Consider the following 25,567-nt stretch of genomic DNA (forward strand, 5'->3'; position numbering starts at 1 on the left):
TGTATCAATAACATATTTTATACACACCTATTGCTTGTATCAATAACATATTTTATATACACCTATTGCTTGAATCAATAACATATTTTATACACACCTATTGCTTGTATCAATAACATATTTTATCTACACCTATTGCTTGTATCAATAACATATTCTATACACACCTATTGCTTGTATCAATAACATATTCTATACACACCTATTGCTTGTATCGATAACATATTTTATACACACCTATTGCTTGTATCAATAACATATTTTATATTCACCTATTGCTTGTATCGATAACATATTTTATACACACCTATTGCTTGTATCAATAACATATTTTATACACACCTATTGCTTGTATCTATAACATATTTTATACACACCTATTGCTTGTATAAATAACATATTTTATACACACCTATTGCTTGTATCGATAACATATTTTATATACACCTATTGCTTGTATCTATAACATATTTTATAGACACCTATTGCTTGTATCTATAACATCTTTTATATACACCTATTGCTTGTATCAATAACATGTTTTATACACACCTATTGCTTGTATCAATAACATATTTTATACACACCTATTGCTTGTATCAATAACATATTTTATACACACCTATTGCTTGTATCAATAACATATTTTATACACACCTATTGCTTTTATCAATAACATATTTTATATACACCTATTGCTTGAATCAATAACATATTTTATACACACCTATTGCTTGTATCAATAACATATTTTATACACACCTATTGCTTGTATCGATAACATATTTTATACACACCTATTGCTTGTATCAATAACATATTTTATATACACCTATTGCTTGTATCGATAACATATTTTATACACACCTATTGCTTGTATCAATAACATATTTTATACACACCTATTGCTTGTATCAATAACATATTTTATACACACCTATTGCTTGTATCAATAACATATTTTATACACACCTATTGCTTGTATCAATAACATATTTTATATACACCTATTGCTTGTATCGATAACATATTTTATACACACCTATTGCTTGTATCGATAACATATTTTATACACACCTATTGCTTGTATCAATCACATATTTTATACACACCTATTGCTTGTATCAATAACATATTTTATACACACCTATTGCTTGTATCAATAACATATTTTATATACACCTATTGCTTGTATCGATAACATATTTTATCTACACCTATTGCTTGTATCAATAACATATTTTATAAACACACCTATTGCTTGTATCTATAACATATTTTATACACACCTATTGCTTGTATCGATAACATATTTTATACACACCTATTGCTTGTAACAATAACATATTTTATACACACCTATTGCTTGTATCAATAACATATTTTATATACACCTATTGCTTGTATCAATAACATATTTTATCTACACCTATTGCTTGTATCGATAACATATTTTATACACACCTATTGCTTGTATCAATATTATATTTTATATACACCTATTGCTTGTATCAATAAAATATTTTATATACACCTATTGCTTGTATCAGTAACATATTTTATACACACCTATTGCTTGTATCAATAACATATTTTATACACACCTATTGCTTGTATCAATAACATATTTTATACACACCTATTGCTTGTATCAATAACATATTTTATACACACCTATTGCTTTTATCAATAACATATTCTATACACACCTATTGCTTGTATCAATAACATATTTTATACACACATATTGCTTGTATCAATAACACATTTTATACACACCTATTGCTTGTATCAATAACATATTTTATACACACCTATTGCTTGTATCGATAACATATTTTATACACACCTATTGCTTGTATCGATAACATATTTTATACACACCTATTGCTTGTATCGATAACATATTTTATACGCACCTATTGCTTGTAACGATAACATATTTTATACACACCTATTGCTTGTATCAATAACATATTTTATACACACCTATTGCTTGTATCCATAACATATTTTATATACACCTATTGCTTGTATCGATAACATATTTATACACACCTATTGCTTGTATCAATAACATATTTTATACACACCTATTGTATGTATCAATAACATATTTTATACACACCTATTGTTTGTATCGATAACATATTTTATACACACCTATTGCTTGTATCGATAACATATTTTATACACACCTATTGCTTGTATCGATAACATATTTTATACACATATTGCTTGTATCGATAACATATTTTCTATACACCTATTGCTTGTATCAATAACATATTTTATTTACACCTATTGCTTCTATCAATAACATATTTTATATACACCTATTGCTTGTATCGATAACATATTTTATATACACCTATTGCTTGTATTAATAACATATTTTACACACACCTATTGCTTGTATCAATAACATATTTTATACACACCTATTGCTTGTATCAATAACATATTTTTGTATATTTTATATACACCTATTGCTTGTATCTATAACATAATTTATCCACACCTATTGCTTGTATCAATAACATATTTTATCTTCTCCTATTGCATGTATCAATAACATATTTTATCCAAACTTATTGCTTGTATCAATAACATGTTTTATCTACACCTATTGCTTGTATCGATAACATATTTTATCTTCTCCTATTGCTTGTATCAATAACATATTTTATCTTCTCCTATTGCTTGTATCAATAACATATTTTATATACACCTATTGCTTGTATCAATAACATATTTTATCTTCTCCTATTGCATGTATCAATAACATATTTTATACACAACTATTGCTTGTATCGATAACATATTTTATCTTCACCTATTGCTTGTATCAATAACATATTTTATATACACCTATTGCTTGTATCGATAACATGTTTTATCTCTACCTATTGATTGTATCAATAACATATTTTATATACACCTATTGCTTGTATCGATAACATATTTTATATACACCTATTGCTTTTATCAATAACATATTCTATACACACCTATTGCTTGTATCAATAACATATTTTATACACACCTATTGCTTGTATCGATAACATATTTTATACACACCTATTGCTTGTATCGATAACATATTTTATACACATATTGCTTGTATCGATAACATATTTTCTATACACCTATTGCTTGTATCAATAACATATTTTATTTACACCTATTGCTTCTATCAATAACATATTTTATATACACCTATTGCTTGTATCGATAACATAGTTTATATACACCTATTGCTTGTATTAATAACATATTTTACACACACCTATTGCTTGTATCAATAACATATTTTATACACACCTATTGCTTGTATCAATAACATATTTTTGTATATTTTATATACACCTATTGCTTGTATCTATAACATAATTTATCCACACCTATTGCTTGTATCAATAACATATTTTATCTTCTCCTATTGCATGTATCAATAACAAATTTTATCCAAACTTATTGCTTGTATCAATAACATGTTTTATCTACACCTATTGCTTGTATCGATAACATATTTTATCTTCTCCTATTGCTTGTATCAATAACATATTTTATCTTCTCCTATTGCTTGTATCAATAACATATTTTATATACACCTATTGCTTGTATCAATAACATATTTTATCTTCTCCTATTGCATGTATCAATAACATATTTTATACACAACTATTGCTTGTATCGATAACATATTTTATCTTCACCTATTGCTTGTATCAATAACATATTTTATATACACCTATTGCTTGTATCGATAACATGTTTTATCTCTACCTATTGATTGTATCAATAACATATTTTATATACACCTATTGCTTGTATCGATAACATATTTTATATACACCTATTGCTTTTATCAATAACATATTCTATACACACCTATTGCTTGTATCAATAACATATTTTATACACACCTATTGCTTGTATCAATAACATATTTTATACACACCTATTGCTTGTATCAATAACATATTTTATACACACCTATTGCTTGTATCAATAACATATTTTATACACACCTATTGCTTGTATCAATAACATATTTTATATACACCTATTGCTTGTATCAATAACATATTTTATCTACACCTATTGCTTGTATCAATAACATATTTTATACACACCTATTGCTTGTATCAATAACATATTTTATACACACCTATTGCTTGTATCAATAACATATTTTATACACACCTATTGCTTGTATCAATAACATATTTTATACACACCTATTGCTTGTATCAATAACATATTTTATACACACCTATTGCTTGTATCAATAACATATTCTATACACACCTATTGCTTGTATCAATAACATATTTTATACACACCTATTGCTTGTATCAATAACATATTTTATATACACCTATTGCTTGTATCAATAACATATTTTATACACACCTATTGCTTGTATCAATAACATATTTTATACACACCTATTGCTTGTATCAATAACATATTTTATACACACCTATTGCTTATATCAATAACATATTTTATAGACACCTATTGCTTGTATCGATAACATATTTTATACACACCTATTGCTTGTATCAATAACATATTTTATAGACACCTACTGATTGTATCAATAACATATTTTATACACACCTATTGCTTATATCAATAACATATTTTATACACACCTATTGCTTGTATCAATAACATATTTTATAGACACCTATTGATTGTATCAATAACATATTTTATACACACCTATTGCTTATATCAATAACATATTTTATACACACCTATTGCTTGTATTGATAACATATTTTATAGACACCTATTGATTGTATCAATAACATATTTTATACACACCTATTGCTTATATCAATAACATATTTTATACACCTATTGCTTGTATTGATAACATATTTTATACACACCTATTGCTTGTATCGATAACATATTTTATACACACCTATTGCTTGTATCAATAACATATTTTATATACACCTATTGCTTGTATCAATAACATATTTTATACACACCTATTGCTTGTATCAATAAGATATTTTATACACACCTATTGCTTGTATTAATAAGATATTTTATCTACACCTATTGCTTGTATCAATAACATATTCTATACACACCTATTGCTTGTATCAATAACATATTCTATACACACCTATTGCTTGTATCAATAACATATTCTATACACACCTATTGCTTGTATCAATAACATATTTTATATACACCTATTGCTTGTATCAATAACATATTCTATACACACCTATTGCTTGAATCAATAACATATTTTATACACACCTATTGCTTGTATCAATAACATATTTTATATACACCTATTGCTTGTATCGATAACATATTTTATACACACCTATTGCTTGTATCAATAACATATTTTATACACACCTATTGCTTGTATCTATAACATATTTTATACACACCTATTGCTTGTATCGATAACATATTTTATACACACCTATTGCTTGTATCGATAACATATTTTATATACACCTATTGCTTGTATCTATAACATATTTTATAGACACCTATTGCTTGTATCTATAACATATTTTATATACACCTATTGCTTGTATCAATAACATATTTTATGCATACCTATTGCTTGTATCAATAACATATTTTATACACACCTATTGCTTGTATCAATAACATATTTTATACACACCTATTGCTTGTATCAATAACATATTTTATACACACCTATTGCTTGTATCAATAACATATTTTATATACACCTATTGCTTGAATCAATAACATATTTTATACACACCTATTGCTTGTATCAATAACATATTTTATACACACCTATTGCTTGTATCGATAACATATTTTATACACACCTATTGCTTGTATCAATAACATATTTTATATACACCTATTGCTTGTATCGATAACATATTTTATACACACCTATTGCTTGTATCAATAACATATTTTATACACACCTATTGCTTGTATCTATAACATATTTTATACACACCTATTGCTTGTATAAATAACATATTTTATACACACCTATTGCTTGTATCGATAACATATTTTATATACACCTATTGCTTGTATCTATAACATATTTTATAGACACCTATTGCTTGTATCTATAACATATTTTATACACACCTATTGCTTGTATCAATAACATATTTTATACACACCTATTGCTTGTATCAATAACATATTTTATACACACCTATTGCTTGTATCAATAACATATTTTATACACACCTATTGCTTGTATCAATAACATATTTTATCTTCTCCTATTGCATGTATCAATAACAAATTTTATCCAAACTTATTGCTTGTATCAATAACATGTTTTATCTACACCTATTGCTTGTATCGATAACATATTTTATCTTCTCCTATTGCTTGTATCAATAACATATTTTATCTTCTCCTATTGCTTGTATCAATAACATATTTTATATACACCTATTGCTTGTATCAATAACATATTTTATCTTCTCCTATTGCATGTATCAATAACATATTTTATACACAACTATTGCTTGTATCGATAACATATTTTATCTTCACCTATTGCTTGTATCAATAACATATTTTATATACACCTATTGCTTGTATCGATAACATGTTTTATCTCTACCTATTGATTGTATCAATAACATATTTTATATACACCTATTGCTTGTATCGATAACATATTTTATATACACCTATTGCTTTTATCAATAACATATTCTATACACACCTATTGCTTGTATCAATAACATATTTTATACACACCTATTGCTTGTATCAATAACATATTTTATACACACCTATTGCTTGTATCAATAACATATTTTATACACACCTATTGCTTGTATCAATAACATATTTTATACACACCTATTGCTTGTATCAATAACATATTTTATATACACCTATTGCTTGTATCAATAACATATTTTATCTACACCTATTGCTTGTATCAATAACATATTTTATACACACCTATTGCTTGTATCAATAACATATTTTATACACACCTATTGCTTGTATCCATAACATATTTTATACACACCTATTGCTTGTATCAATAACATATTTTATACACACCTATTGCTTGTATCAATAACATATTTTATACACACCTATTGCTTGTATCAATAACATATTCTATACACACCTATTGCTTGTATCAATAACATATTTTATACACACCTATTGCTTGTATCAATAACATATTTTATACACACCTATTGCTTGTATCAATAACATATTTTATACACACCTATTGCTTGTATCAATAACATATTTTATACACACCTATTGCTTGTATCAATAACATATTTTATACACACCTATTGCTTATATCAATAACATATTTTATAGACACCTATTGCTTGTATCGATAACATATTTTATACACACCTATTGCTTGTATCAATAACATATTTTATAGACACCTACTGATTGTATCAATAACATATTTTATACACACCTATTGCTTATATCAATAACATATTTTATACACACCTATTGCTTGTATCAATAACATATTTTATAGACACCTATTGATTGTATCAATAACATATTTTATACACACCTATTGCTTATATCAATAACATATTTTATACACACCTATTGCTTGTATTGATAACATATTTTATAGACACCTATTGATTGTATCAATAACATATTTTATACACACCTATTGCTTATATCAATAACATATTTTATACACCTATTGCTTGTATTGATAACATATTTTATACACACCTATTGCTTGTATCGATAACATATTTTATACACACCTATTGCTTGTATCAATAACATATTTTATATACACCTATTGCTTGTATCAATAACATATTTTATACACACCTATTGCTTGTATCAATAAGATATTTTATACACACCTATTGCTTGTATTAATAAGATATTTTATCTACACCTATTGCTTGTATCAATAACATATTCTATACACACCTATTGCTTGTATCAATAACATATTCTATACACACCTATTGCTTGTATCAATAACATATTCTATACACACCTATTGCTTGTATCAATAACATATTTTATATACACCTATTGCTTGTATCAATAACATATTCTATACACACCTATTGCTTGAATCAATAACATATTTTATACACACCTATTGCTTGTATCAATAACATATTTTATATACACCTATTGCTTGTATCAATAACATATTTTATACACACCTATTGCTTGTATCAATAACATATTTTATACACACCTATTGCTTGTATCTATAACATATTTTATACACACCTATTGCTTGTATCGATAACATATTTTATACACACCTATTGCTTGTATCGATAACATATTTTATATACACCTATTGCTTGTATCTATAACATATTTTATAGACACCTATTGCTTGTATCTATAACATATTTTATATACACCTATTGCTTGTATCAATAACATATTTTATGCACACCTATTGCTTGTATCAATAACATATTTTATACACACCTATTGCTTGTATCAATAACATATTTTATACACACCTATTGCTTGTATCAATAACATATTTTATACACACCTATTGCTTGTATCAATAACATATTTTATATACACCTATTGCTTGAATCAATAACATATTTTATACACACCTATTGCTTGTATCAATAACATATTTTATACACACCTATTGCTTGTATCGATAACATATTTTATACACACCTATTGCTTGTATCAATAACATATTTTATATACACCTATTGCTTGTATCGATAACATATTTTATACACACCTATTGCTTGTATCAATAACATATTTTATACACACCTATTGCTTGTATCTATAACATATTTTATACACACCTATTGCTTGTATAAATAACATATTTTATACACACCTATTGCTTGTATCGATAACATATTTTATATACACCTATTGCTTGTATCTATAACATATTTTATAGACACCTATTGCTTGTATCTATAACATATTTTATATACACCTATTGCTTGTATCAATAACATATTTTATACACACCTATTGCTTGTATCAATAACATATTTTATACACACCTATTGCTTGTATCAATAACATATTTTATACACACCTATTGCTTGTATCAATAACATATTTTATCTTCTCCTATTGCATGTATCAATAACATATTTTATCCAAACTTATTGCTTGTATCAATAACATGTTTTATCTACACCTATTGCTTGTATCGATAACATATTTTATCTTCTCCTATTGCTTGTATCAATAACATATTTTATCTTCTCCTATTGCTTGTATCAATAACATATTTTATATACACCTATTGCTTGTATCAATAACATATTTTATCTTCTCCTATTGCATGTATCAATAACATATTTTATACACAACTATTGCTTGTATCGATAACATATTTTATCTTCACCTATTGCTTGTATCAATAACATATTTTATATACACCTATTGCTTGTATCGATAACATGTTTTATCTCTACCTATTGATTGTATCAATAACATATTTTATATACACCTATTGCTTGTATCGATAACATATTTTATATACACCTATTGCTTTTATCAATAACATATTCTATACACACCTATTGCTTGTATCAATAACATATTTTATACACACCTATTGCTTGTATCAATAACATATTTTATACACACCTATTGCTTGTATCAATAACATATTTTATACACACCTATTGCTTGTATCAATAACATATTCTATACACACCTATTGCTTGTATCAATAACATATTTTATATACACCTATTGCTTGTATCAATAACATATTTTATCTACACCTATTGCTTGTATCAATAACATATTTTATACACACCTATTGCTTGTATTGATAACATATTTTATAGACACCTATTGATTGTATCAATAACATATTTTATACACACCTATTGCTTATATCAATAACATATTTTATACACCTATTGCTTGTATTGATAACATATTTTATACACACCTATTGCTTGTATCGATAACATATTTTATACACACCTATTGCTTGTATCAATAACATATTTTATATACACCTATTGCTTGTATCAATAACATATTTTATACACACCTATTGCTTGTATCAATAAGATATTTTATACACACCTATTGCTTGTATTAATAAGATATTTTATCTACACCTATTGCTTGTATCAATAACATATTCTATACACACCTATTGCTTGTATCAATAACATATTCTATACACACCTATTGCTTGTATCAATAACATATTCTATACACACCTATTGCTTGTATCAATAACATATTTTATATACACCTATTGCTTGTATCAATAACATATTCTATACACACCTATTGCTTGAATCAATAACATATTTTATACACACCTATTGCTTGTATCAATAACATATTTTATATACACCTATTGCTTGTATCGATAACATATTTTATACACACCTATTGCTTGTATCAATAACATATTTTATACACACCTATTGCTTGTATCTATAACATATTTTATACACACCTATTGCTTGTATCGATAACATATTTTATACACACCTATTGCTTGTATCAATAACATATTTTATATACACCTATTGCTTGTATCTATAACATATTTTATAGACACCTATTGCTTGTATCTATAACATATTTTATATACACCTATTGCTTGTATCAATAACATATTTTATGCACACCTATTGCTTGTATCAATAACATATTTTATACACACCTATTGCTTGTATCAATAACATATTTTATACACACCTATTGCTTGTATCAATAACATATTTTATACACACCTATTGCTTGTATCAATAACATATTTTATATACACCTATTGCTTGAATCAATAACATATTTTATACACACCTATTGCTTGTATCAATAACATATTTTATACACACCTATTGCTTGTATCGATAACATATTTTATACACACCTATTGCTTGTATCAATAACATATTTTATATACACCTATTGCTTGTATCGATAACATATTTTATACACACCTATTGCTTGTATCAATAACATATTTTATACACACCTATTGCTTGTATCTATAACATATTTTATACACACCTATTGCTTGTATAAATAACATATTTTATACACACCTATTGCTTGTATCGATAACATATTTTATATACACCTATTGCTTGTATCTATAACATATTTTATAGACACCTATTGCTTGTATCTATAACATATTTTATATACACCTATTGCTTGTATCAATAACATATTTTATACACACCTATTGCTTGTATCAATAACATATTTTATACACACCTATTGCTTGTATCAATAACATATTTTATACACACCTATTGCTTGTATCAATAACATATTTTATCTTCTCCTATTGCATGTATCAATAACAAATTTTATCCAAACTTATTGCTTGTATCAATAACATGTTTTATCTACACCTATTGCTTGTATCGATAACATATTTTATCTACACCTATTGCTTGTATCAATAACATATTTTATCTTCTCCTATTGCTTGTATCAATAACATATTTTATATACACCTATTGCTTGTATCAATAACATATTTTATCTTCTCCTATTGCATGTATCAATAACATATTTTATACACAACTATTGCTTGTATCGATAACATATTTTATACACACCTATTGCTTGTATCAATAACATATTTTATATACACCTATTGCTTGTATCGATAACATGTTTTATCTCTACCTATTGATTGTATCAATAACATATTTTATATACACCTATTGCTTGTATCGATAACATATTTTATATACACCTATTGCTTTTATCAATAACATATTCTATACACACCTATTGCTTGTATCAATAACATATTTTATACACACCTATTGCTTGTATCAATAACATATTTTATACACACCTATTGCTTGTATCAATAACATATTTTATACACACCTATTGCTTGTATCAATAACATATTCTATACACACCTATTGCTTGTATCAATAACATATTTTATATACACCTATTGCTTGTATCAATAACATATTTTATCTACACCTATTGCTTGTATCAATAACATATTTTATACACACCTATTGCTTGTATCAATAACATATTTTATACACACCTATTGCTTGTATCCATAACATATTTTATACACACCTATTGCTTGTATCAATAACATATTTTATACACACCTATTGCTTGTATCAATAACATATTTTATACACACCTATTGCTTGTATCAATAACATATTCTATACACACCTATTGCTTGTATCAATAACATATTTTATACACACCTATTGCTTGTATCAATAACATATTTTATACACACCTATTGCTTGTATCAATAACATATTTTATACACACCTATTGCTTGTATCAATAACATATTTTATACACACCTATTGCTTGTATCAATAACATATTTTATACACACCTATTGCTTGTATCAATAACATATTTTATACACACCTATTGCTTATATCAATAACATATTTTATAGACACCTATTGCTTGTATCGATAACATATTTTATACACACCTATTGCTTGTATCAATAACATATTTTATAGACACCTATTGATTGTATCAATAACATATTTTATACACACCTATTGCTTATATCAATAACATATTTTATACACACCTATTGCTTGTATCAATAACATATTTTATAGACACCTATTGATTGTATCAATAACATATTTTATACACACCTATTGCTTATATCAATAACATATTTTATACACACCTATTGCTTGTATTGATAACATATTTTATAGACACCTATTGATTGTATCAATAACATATTTTATACACACCTATTGCTTATATCAATAACATATTTTATACACCTATTGCTTGTATTGATAACATATTTTATACACACCTATTGCTTGTATCGATAACATATTTTATACACACCTATTGCTTGTATCAATAACATATTTTATATACACCTATTGCTTGTATCAATAACATATTTTATACACACCTATTGCTTGTATCAATAAGATATTTTATACACACCTATTGCTTGTATCAATAAGATATTTTATCTACACCTATTGCTTGTATCAATAACATATTCTATACACACCTATTGCTTGTATCAATAACATATTCTATACACACCTATTGCTTGTATCAATAACATATTCTATACACACCTATTGCTTGTATCAATAACATATTTTATATACACCTATTGCTTGTATCAATAACATATTCTATACACACCTATTGCTTGAATCAATAACATATTTTATACACACCTATTGCTTGTATCAATAACATATTTTATATACACCTATTGCTTGTATCGATAACATATTTTATACACACCTATTGCTTGTATCAATAACATATTTTATACACACCTATTGCTTGTATCTATAACATATTTTATACACACCTATTGCTTGTATCGATAACATATTTTATACACACCTATTGCTTGTATCGATAACATATTTTATATACACCTATTGCTTGTATCTATAACATATTTTATAGACACCTATTGCTTGTATCTATAACATATTTTATATACACCTATTGCTTGTATCAATAACATATTTTATACACACCTATTGCTTGTATCAATAACATATTTTATACACACCTATTGCTTGTATCAATAACATATTTTATACACACCTATTGCTTGTATCAATAACATATTTTATACACACCTATTGCTTGTATCAATAACATATTTTATATACACCTATTGCTTGAATCAATAACATATTTTATACACACCTATTGCTTGTATCAATAACATATTTTATACACACCTATTGCTTGTACCGATAACATATTTTATACACACCTATTGCTTGTATCAATAACATATTTTATATACACCTATTGCTTGTATCGATAACATATTTTATACACACCTATTGCTTGTATCAATAACATATTTTATACACACCTATTGCTTGTATCTATAACATATTTTATACACACCTATTGCTTGTATAAATAACATATTTTATACACACCTATTGCTTGTATCGATAACATATTTTATATACACCTATTGCTTGTATCTATAACATATTTTATAGACACCTATTGCTTGTATCTATAACATATTTTATATACACCTATTGCTTGTATCAATAACATATTTTATACACACCTATTGCTTGTATCAATAACATATTTTATACACACCTATTGCTTGTATCAATAACATATTTTATACACACCTATTGCTTGTATCAATAACATATTTTATACACACCTATTGCTTGTATCAATAACATATTTTATATACACCTATTGCTTGAATCAATAACATATTTTATACACACCTATTGCTTGTATCAATAACATATTTTATACACACCTATTGCTTGTATCGATAACATATTTTATACACACCTATTGCTTGTATCAATAACATATTTTATATACACCTATTGCTTGTATCGATAACATATTTTATACACACCTATTGCTTGTATCAATAACATATTTTATACACACCTATTGCTTGTATCAATAACATATTTTATACACACCTATTGCTTGTATCAATAACATATTTTATACACACCTATTGCTTGTATCAATAACATATTTTATATACACCTATTGCTTGTATCGATAACATATTTTATACACACCTATTGCTTGTATCGATAACATATTTTATACACACCTATTGCTTGTATCAATAACATATTTTATACACACCTATTGCTTGTATCAATAACATATTTTATACACACCTATTGCTTGTATCAATAACATATTTTATATACACCTATTGCTTGTATCGATAACATATTTTATACACACCTTTTGCTTGTATCGATAATATATTTTATACACACCTATTGCTTGTATCAATAACATATTTTATACACACCTATTGCTTGTATCAATAACATATTTTATACACACCTATTGCTTGTATCGATACCTTGACATTTTTTTTATCATTTTTGAATTGTTAAAATTTTGCTCAAAAGTGGCCAGATTTTGAGGATATCTGAACTAGAGCACAGGTGAGATAATCAGCTGATTAGTAAACATAACTATTATCCTGCTCTCACCCAAGGTAATGCAGAAAATCTGACCTGTTACTTTCCAATTTACTTCTATTATCAAATTTGCTTCTTTCTCTTGGTAAATGCACTACTGGGAGCTTACAAAACACATCTGGCGAGCCAATGAGAAAAAAACATATATGTGCAGTCACCAGTCGGTAGTGCATTACTGCTCCTGAGCCTACCTAGTTATGCTTTTCAACAAATGATACCAAGAGAAAAAAAGCAAATTAGATACTAGAAGTAAATTGGAAAGTGTTTTATAATCTGCACGACTCTATCTGAATCCTGAATGTTTCATTTTTACTTTATATTACTTTGGGGATAAGAATTGCATTATTCTGTGTGTCACTGTGTAAGTAAGTAATAAGTTTACCCATTTTATTTGTGTCTTAAAATAATTTGCATATTTTTAATTGTATTTGCTTTAATTGTTGTAATGATTTGAGTTCAGTTTATAAAGATATGAAATAGCAGCACACCTCTGATTCAAGAGTATTTAATAGCTGATTAAAACCACACACAATCACTGCTGAAAAAGCACGCATGTCAGATCTCTGCTCAGGAGAGATAATCTAAAAAGTCTCCCCAGTACAGTGAGGTCTCTAAAAATATTTTATAAACTCAAATTTTATCTTTATTGATATTTATCTCACTATGCAGGGTTCTGTATATGAAGGAGAAACATATACAAAACCCCTGGCACTGGATCCAAGTTCAACTGCGTACTCAGAGTTCCAGAATAACACAAGTCCCTCCTGTGTCTCTGCGGCAACTTCCTTAGTATGGTGGCCCTCTAGTGACTAAAAACCGTGACGCATTTCCTCAACGTTGCATATACTTTATTGAGAGAAAAAACGGCTTCTGGAACAGCTTCCCTGCCTTCTATATAAACTATATGCTTATGTTGCCATCTACTGGACATATGAATAAATTGTGTTATACTTTAGAATTACAACATAGATGAAATACTTTACTTATCGAGATGACCCTTATCAAATCAATATAAGAAAAATTAACTTTTAGAAATTATAAGAAATATATTTTTATGAATTATGTGTAAACATAATTAAAAATAACATTCTAAAAAGCGTGTGTATATATATATATATATATATATATATATACACTTGCGGAGTTGATTGGGTGTTAAATAATCTCTATTAATTAACCCCTTGCACCAATCCGACGTGTATTTATACGTCATGCAGTATATAGCCAACTTTCATCAGTATGTTGTAGACTAAGTTTAATAGAGAAATTAGTCTGTAAGAAATCAATAATGGGTCTTTAACTTATTTTAGAATTAAAGAAATATGGGCTGCTCTAAATTCATCTGAGATTACAAAACTATCTTTAAAATAAATCTTGAAATAATTATTTCAAAGAATGCAAAATTTGATAGGATATAATATGATAAAATTCAATAGGGAGATCAGCTGGGCCCGGGACCTTACCCAAGGTCGTATGGTTTATTGTTTTACTAATTTCCTCTTTTTCAATTGGAATATTCAAGAATATAGAATCCTCAGTATTCAATTTAGGAAAGTTAATATTGTGCAAATATTTACAAATATCTATATAGCTCGAATGTTGTAAACTATAAAGTTCTGTATAATAGGAGGCAAAAGTGTTTGCAATTTATATATTTGGGGCTAGATTACATTCTACTCAGTAATACCTGTGCACGCAAATGTGTGCTGATATTACAAGTAAAGCGCAATGCGAACGAGACTTTGTGTTTGCATTGCCTGGAAGCTTTGCACTCATGAGAGCGCTTCCATAGGAGACATGGCACAGAACCTAGCGTAGAGAAGGGGGTAAGTCATGCAGTGTTGGGCAGCAAAGTTTAAAAATATATCTATATGAATATATACAGTACATATAAATATAAATATATATTTATGTGTTTATATGTGTATATACACATATTAACACATAAATATATGTCTATAATCATATACAAATATATTTACAGTTTTAACACAGTCCCCATAGACCGCTATGTAAAGGAATTTACTTTAACCCCTTATAACTGCTTTGTGCAGTTATTTTATAAAAAAATAAAGATGCTGCAATATTTTATTTTAATAATAGAGCCTTACACTTTATTTTGGCACACATTAGGGGATCTCTGGTTAATGAATTTGAGTGCAACGTGCTACTGCGAGCTTGCGGTGGCATTAATCAGCCACTTGTAATGGTTAGTTATTTAACGTGCACCCATAAATGGGCCAATTTGCCCATTTACGGTACACGTTAAATTAGCGCTCCACTTGTAATCTAGCCCTTTATCTTGATCTAGAATGTCAACATGTTGTTTTTTTATTTTTCTGTTTCTTCAAAAGGAAGGCTAAAAGTCTATTAAAGTTCATCTGATTTTTGTACTAAAAAGGCACCTCTCTCTTTTTTGGTATTAAACAAATTTTGAAAGTTAATTTTGGAGGATTGTTGCCGGTATTTGGCATGAGGTGTATGTAAAGAAATAGGGAGTCTTATAGAAGAGACTATAAAAGAAAGTCCTTTACACAAATATTAATATGTAGTGTAGCCAAGTTTGTTCATTAAAATATAGCTATTTACAAATATAGGCCTAGATTTAGAGTTCGGCGGTAGCCGTCAAAACCAGCGTTAGAGGCTCCTAACGCTGGTTTTGGGCGCCCGCTGGTATTTGGAGTCAGTGATTAAAGGGTCTAACGCTCACTTTTCAGCCGCGACTTTTCCATACCGCAGATCCCCCTACGCCATTTGCGTAGCCTATCTTTTCAATGGGATCTTTCTAACGCTGGTATTTAGAGTCGTTTCTGCAGTGAGCGTTAGAGCTCTAACGACAAGATTCCAGCCGCCTGAAAATAGCAGGAGTTAAGAGCTTTCTGGCTAACGCCGGTTTATAAAGCTCTTAACTACTGTACCCTAAAGTACACTAACACCCATAAACTACCTATGTACCCCTAAACCGAGGTCCCCCCACATCGCCGCCACTCGATTAAAATTTTTAACCCCTAATCTGCCGACCGCCACCTACGTTATACTTATGTACCCCTAATCTGCTGCCCCTAACCCCGCCGACCCCTATATTATATTTATTAACCCCTAACTTGCCCCCCACAACGTCGCCGCAAGCTACTTAATATAATTAACCCCTAATCTTCCGACCGCAAATCGCCGCCACCTACGTTATCCCTATGTACCCCTAATCTGCTGCCCCTAACATCGCCGACCCCTATGTTATATTTATTAACCCCTAATCTGCCCCCCACAACGTCGCCTCCACCTGCCTACACTTATTAACCCCTAATCTGCCGAGCGGACCTGAGCGCTACTATAATAAATGTATTAACCCCTAATCCGCCTCACTAACCCTATCATAAATAGTATTAACCCCTAATCTGCCCTCCCTAACATCGCCGACACCTAACTTCAATTATTAACCCCTAATCTGCCGACCGGAGCTCACCGCTATTCTAATAAATGTATTAACCCCTAAAGCTAAGTCTAACCCTAACACTAACACCCCCCTAACTTAAATATAATTTACATCTAACGAAATAAATTAACTCTTATTAAATAACTTATTCCTATTTAAAGCTAAATACTTACCTGTAAAATAAATCATAATATAGCTACAATATAAATTACATTTATATTATAGCTATTTTAGGATTAATATTTATTTTACAGGCAACTTTGTAATTATTTTAACCAGGTACAATAGCTATTAAATAGTTAAGAACTATTTAATAGTTACCTAGTTAAAATAATTTCAAATTTACCTGTAAAATAAATCCTAACCTAAGTTATAATTAAACCTAACACTACCCTATCAATAAAATAATTAAATAAACTACCTACAATTACCTACAATTAACCTAACACTACACTATCAATAAATTAATTAAACACAATTGCTACAAATAAATACAATTAAATAAACTATCTAAAGTACAAAAAATAAAAAAGAACTAAGTTACAGAAAATAAAAAAATATTTACAAACATAAGAAAAATATTACAACAATTTTAAACTAATTACACCTACTCTAAGCCCCCTAATAAAATAACAAAGACCCCCAAAATAAAAAATTCCCTACCCTATTCTAAAATACAAAAATTACAAGCTCTTTTACCTTACCAGCCCTGAACAGGGCCCTTTGCGGGGCATGCCCCAAGAAGTTCAGCTCTTTTGCCTGTAAAAGAAAACATACAATACCCCCCCCCCCCAACATTACAACCCACCACCCACATACCCCTAATCTAACCCAAACCCCCCTTAAATAAACCTAACACTAATCCCCTGAAGATCTTCCTACCTTGTCTTCACCATACCAGGTTCACCGATCCGTCCTGGCTCCAAGATCTTCATCCAACCCAAGCGGGGGTTGGCGATCCATAATCCGGTGCTGAAGAGGTCCAGAAGAGGCTCCAAAGTCTTCATCCTATCCGGCAAGAAGAGGACATCCGGACCGGCAAACATCTTCTCCAAGCCGCATCTTCTATCTTCTTCCATCCGGTGCGGAGCGGGTCCATCTTGAAGCAGGCGACGCGGATCCATCCTCTTCTTCCGATGTCTCCCGACTAATGACGGTTCCTTTAAGGGACGTCATCCAAGATGGCGTCCCTCGAATTCCGATTGGCTGATAGGATTCTATCAGCCAATCGGAATTAAGGTAGGAATTTTCTGATTGGCTGATGGAATCAGCCAATCAGAATCAAGTTCAATCCGATTGGCTGATCCAATCAGCCAATCAGATTGAGCTCGCATTCTATTGGCTGTTCCGATCAGCCAATAGAATGCGAGCTCAATCTGATTGGCTGATTGGATCGGCCAATCGGATTGAACTAGATTCTGATTGGCTGATTCCATCAGCCAATCAGAAAATTCCTACCTTAATTCCGATTGGCTGATAGAATCCTATCAGCCAATCGGAATTCGAGGGACGCCATCTTGGATGACGTCCCTTAAAGGAACCGTCATTCGTCGGGAGACATCGGAAGAAGAGGATGGATCCGCGTCGCCTGCTTCAAGATGGACCCGCTCCGCACCGGATGGAAGAAGATAGAAGATGCGGCTTGGAGAAGATGTTTGCCGGTCCGGATGTCCTCTTCTTGCCGGATAGGATGAAGACTTTGGAGCCTCTTCTGGACCTCTTCAGCACCGGATTATGGATCGCCAACCCCCGCTTGGGTTGGATGAAGATCTTGGAGCCAGGACGGATCGGTGAACCTGGTATGGTGAAGACAAGGTAGGAAGATCTTCAGGGGATTAGTGTTAGGTTTATTTAAGGGGGGTTTGGGTTAGATTAGGGGTATGTGGGTGGTGGGTTGTAATGTTGGGGGGGGGGTATTGTATGTTTTCTTTTACAGGCAAAAGAGCTGAACTTCTTGGGGCATGCCCCGCAAAGGGCCCTGTTCAGGGCTGGTAAGGTAAAAGAGCTTGTAATTTTTGTATTTTAGAATAGGGTAGGGAATTTTTTATTTTGGGGGTCTTTGTTATTTTATTAGGGGGCTTAGAGTAGGTATAATTAGTTTAAAATTGTTGTAATATTTTTCTTATGTTTGTAAATATTTTTTTATTTTCTGTAACTTAGTTCTTTTTTATTTTTTGTACTTTAGCTAGTTTATTTAATTGTATTTATTTGTAGCAATTGTGTTTAATTAATTTATTGATAGTGTAGTGTTAGGTTAATTGTAGGTAATTGTAGGTAGTTTATTTAATTATTTTATTGATAGGGTAGTGTTAGGTTTAATTATAACTTAGGTTAGGATTTATTTTACAGGTAAATTTGTAATTATTTTAACTAGGTAACTATTAAATAGTTCTTAACTATTTAATAGCTATTGTACCTGGTTAAAATAATTACAAAGTTGCCTGTAAAATAAATATTAATCCTAAAATAGCTATAATATAAATGTAATTTATATTGTAGCTATATTATGATTTATTTTACAGGTAAGTATTTAGCTTTAAATAGGAATAAGTTATTTAATAAGAGTTAATTTATTTCGTTAGATGTAAATTATATTTAAGTTAGGGGGGTGTTAGTGTTAGGGTTAGACTTAGCTTTAGGGGTTAATACATTTATTAGAATAGCGGTGAGCTCCGGTCGGCAGATTAGGGGTTAATAATTGAAGTTAGGTGTCGGCGATGTTAGGGAGGGCAGATTAGGGGTTAATACTATTTATGATAGGGTTAGTGAGGCGGATTAGGGGTTAATACATTTATTATAGTAGCGCTCAGGTCCGCTCGGCAGATTAGGGGTTAATAAGTGTAGGTAGGTGTCGGCGACGTTGTGGGGGGCAGATTAGGGGTTAATAAATATAACATAGGGGTCGGCGATGTTAGGGCAGCAGATTAGGGGTACATAGGGATAACGTAGGTGGCGGCGGTTTACGGAGCGGCAGATTAGGGGTTAAAAGTGTAATGCAGGGGTCAGCGATAGCGGGGGCGGCAGATTAGGGGTTAATAAGTGTAAGTTTAGGGGTGTTTAGACTCGGGGTACATGTTAGAGTGTTAGGTGCAGACGTAGGAAGTGTTTCCCCATAGGAAACAATGGGGCTGCGTTAGGAGCTGAACGCTGCTTTTTTGCAGGTGTTAGGTTTTTTTTCAGCTCAAACAGCCCCATTGTTTCCTATGGGAGAATCGTGCACGAGCACGTTTTTGAGGCTGGCCGCGTCCGTAAGCAACTCTGGTATCGAGAGTTGCATTTGCGGTAAAAATGCTCTACGCTCCTTTTTTGGAGCCTAACGCAGCATTTGTTTGAACTCTCGATACCAGAGTTAAATTTATGGTGCGGCCAGAAAAAAACCCGCGGAGCGTTAACAGCCCTTTTACCGCCGAACTCTAAATCTAGGCCATAGTAATTAGAAAACATTTATATCTACTTCTTAGGTTTCACACATCTTTGTAACCTCCATCTAATAGACCAATTAAAAACACTGATTTCCACCCTCAGTTCAATTATTGTCTGTGTTTTGGAATGTTTGTGTGACAGTGTTGTGTTTGTATTTAGGATATTGTAGTTTCCTGGTTGTTCTAGGTATAATGTTAATACGTATGGTTGTTAACTTGTTATACCAATATATTAGTCTCAAACTGGGACTATGGATTTATAATTTTGGAACATTATATATAACTTCCAAACACTCACACTATTTCAGGATTAACCCCTGCTCTTTGCCTAGGCTCTTTACAATCCAGGAGCACAATTTATCTTTAACAGTGTCTAATTATAATCAGACTTATTCACACATTCAGATATAGCAGAGACTAAAAAACTGCATTGAAAAGGGGATATGACCCCAAGTAGCATATAGAAATATGGAGTGCCTTAAAGCGTAAAGGCTAAAGTGTGACAGTGACTGTATTTTCCCCTTATTTTGAGGTCAACCTGAGATCATTCTCCATTGATTTTAGTCCAATATTTCTCCATTACCAGAGTGACTGAGTATATTTTTTTTTATTTAAAGGGACAGTCTAGTCAAAAATAAACTTTCATGATTCAGATAGAGAATGCATTTTTAAACAGTTTTCCAATTTACTGTTATCACCAATTTTGCTTTGTTCTCTTGGTATTCTTAGTTGAAAGCTAAAGCTAGGAGGTTAATATGCTAATTTATAAGCCCTTGAAGGCCGCCTCTTCTCTCAGGGCATTTTGACAGTTTGTCACCACTAGAGGATGTTAGTTCATGTGTGTCATATAGATAACACTGTGCTCACGCATGTGGAGTTCCAGTGAGACAGCTCTGATTGGCTAAAATGGATGTCTGTCAAAAGAACTGAAATAAGGGGGAAGTTTGCAGAGGCTTAGATACAAGGTAATCACAGAGGTAAAAAGTGTATTTATATGTAAAACTAGGGAATGGGTAATAAAGGAATTATCTATCTTTTTAAACAATAAAAATTCTGGTGTAGGCTGTCCCTTTAAGTGCACAGTGTTACACATTATCACTTTTTTTGGGGACACACATTTTTATATATATATATATATATATATATATATATACACCCTGTTCCAATTTTTTTTTTTTAAATTCTTTTTTTATTAAAGAGACACAGGTACAAATACGTAAGTAGACATACTGACAGGTAGGGTTACAGTGACATTACAATTCAAATGAAGGAATTAGCACAGCATGTTGTATAACAATATCATCATAGTAATGGTACATTTGCTATCGCAAAATACATAGAAATGTCAGCTACTTGTCATAAAGCAAAATACGTAGGAAATCTACAGTTATGAGATTAAAGCAGTGTTATGAAATGGAGTAGTTCATATAACAAGGGGCATAGCAAAATTGGTTGACTATCATCCATGTTGCACCTGCACCTCTTGGGTTTTATTTTTAATACGGTAACACAAAAACATGACAAACAACACAAAACGATAACACAAAACACAACAAACAACCCAAAACAATAAACTGAAACTTCCTTTTCTCTCTGACCATCTCCCCCAGCCCTGCAATCCTTCCTTATAAGTGAGAAGGCGGTTTACTTTAGTGAGAGAATATGTAAGTATTCATGCAGATCTTTATGAAGATATGTATAAGTTTAAGAGTGGAGAGATTATAGTAAACTGCTATAGCAAACCACGTTTCCAGTTATGAGATAATAGATCTCTTTAGATGCTCTGTATTAACAAAGATGGAGACATGTAGAAAAGATATGCATTTTGCAGGGTAATAGGAGACTCTTCTCCTAATGTGTTCAATACCTGAAGAAGCAATCCAATAGATGGAGCCTTTAAGACAATGTATGGTTTGAAGGGTGAAGGATTACAGGAGTAGCGAGGAGCAGGCAGTGGGCATGTGTAGTTCCATATAACAGTGTATTTGCACTAAAAAGAAGGGTACCTTCCTTATATATGTGAAGCTAGGAGTGTCATGAGAGAATGTAATCCTGTATAGAGACTTAGGAAAACCGGAGTAAACATTTGCTGACTGTTTATGCACAGGTTGCTGGGGGGGGGGGGGGGATCTGAGGTTTCTGTAAGATGTAGACCAGATGCAAGAGCTGTTAGAATCAAGGTATGGCACACCCCCCGCTCTCCCTGCAGAAACACTACCAGATATCAAAAACACATTAACACACAAATGGCCAACAGGACCGAACCTGAAAGACAATATAAAGTTATAACAGTGTACTGCAGCAGGCCTACAGGTTGGCTACCGAATAGTCACTATAATAAGATTCTCCACCTTTCAAAGTCAAATTTAGCGAGACAGATTTTGCAGTATCGTTTAACTCATTCACCACATGAGTCGACTAAGAGTCTACTAGTGCTATCCCACTCCTTTTCTGGACGGAGCCAGTGAGTCATAATATGAGCTTGCTGGCCATCGTAGCGGTGGATGCTGAAGGGTGTGCTCAGCTGTGTTGCACTCACAGATGCTGGCTAGAGACAGGTATTTCTCACCGGGGTAACCGGGAGTTGTGTGTGGCAAGGTGTCCGTCTCCAGAGCAGACAAGAACAAGACACTCCATGATGACCTCAGAATGGAACGTTGAATCTGGGCTGCAATTGTATAACCTCGATCCCTCTGTGCAATGCGCGATGGTTTCACTCTGTCAGCCCCACACACTGTCAGGGGAAAAGCCCTCACTTGGCAAGACGCTGATCCAACATCCGATAAAGCAGAGGATGTGTGGGGAGAGTCACTGCATGTGTCGGATCTCCAGGGGCCAGCAGTGTCATGGCAATGTAGTTTTAATATAGGGGAAGTTTGTTGGGGGTTATCTCGTTCCGTTTCTTCTAAGTATTGTTGCCCTGTGGTTCTTGTAAGTTGTATGAGTCTCTCACAGCTATTGAGCAGCTGATCCAATTTAGGGGCAAATAAAGTTCTTAACGTAGAGGCAAGGTCTTTTTTGGTATCCATTACCTCGTGGGGCGGCATTGCTATCCAAGATGGCGCCTGCGGCCGTCTATATTACTTCCACGGCACCTCCAGAGGTTAGGGCAAGTGTGTAATCGCCCTTCACGCTTAGTTCTCAGCTGGCGCAATATCTCTGCAGAATGCCCAGCAAGAGTTAGTGCATGGGGAATGTCGGCTGTTGCGTTTATGCACCTGTTTTAAAGAGTTGGAGCTCGGAGCTCTCAGTCTATGCAGCCATTCTGTAATCCCACCTACCGGAAGTCCTCTTGTTCCAAATTTTTATGCAAATTCTATTTCAGTGTCACAAAGATTAATTTTTTTTTTTTTTAGTTTAACTCATGGATGGCATTGTGTCTCAGGGCTCTTTTGATCACTGAAAACAATCTCGGACACCTGTGATAATTAGATTGCCAGGTGAGCCCAATTAAAGGAAAAACTACTAAAGGAGGGTGTTCCACATTATTAAGCAGAGCACCATTTTCAAGCAATATGGGGAAGAAAAAGGATCTCTCTGCTGCCGAAAAGAGTGAAATAGTTCAATGCCTTGGACGAGGTATGAAAACATTAGATATTTCACGAAAACGTAAGCATGATCATCGCACTATTAAGAGATTTGTGGCTGATTCAGAGCACAGATGGATTCGTGCAGATAAAGGCACATTGAGGAAGAGTTCTGCCAGATCCATGCATCGGATCAAGAGAGCA

Source organism: Bombina bombina, chromosome 5 (genome assembly GCF_027579735.1).
Source record: "Bombina bombina isolate aBomBom1 chromosome 5, aBomBom1.pri, whole genome shotgun sequence".
NCBI lineage: Eukaryota > Metazoa > Chordata > Amphibia > Anura > Bombinatoridae > Bombina > Bombina bombina.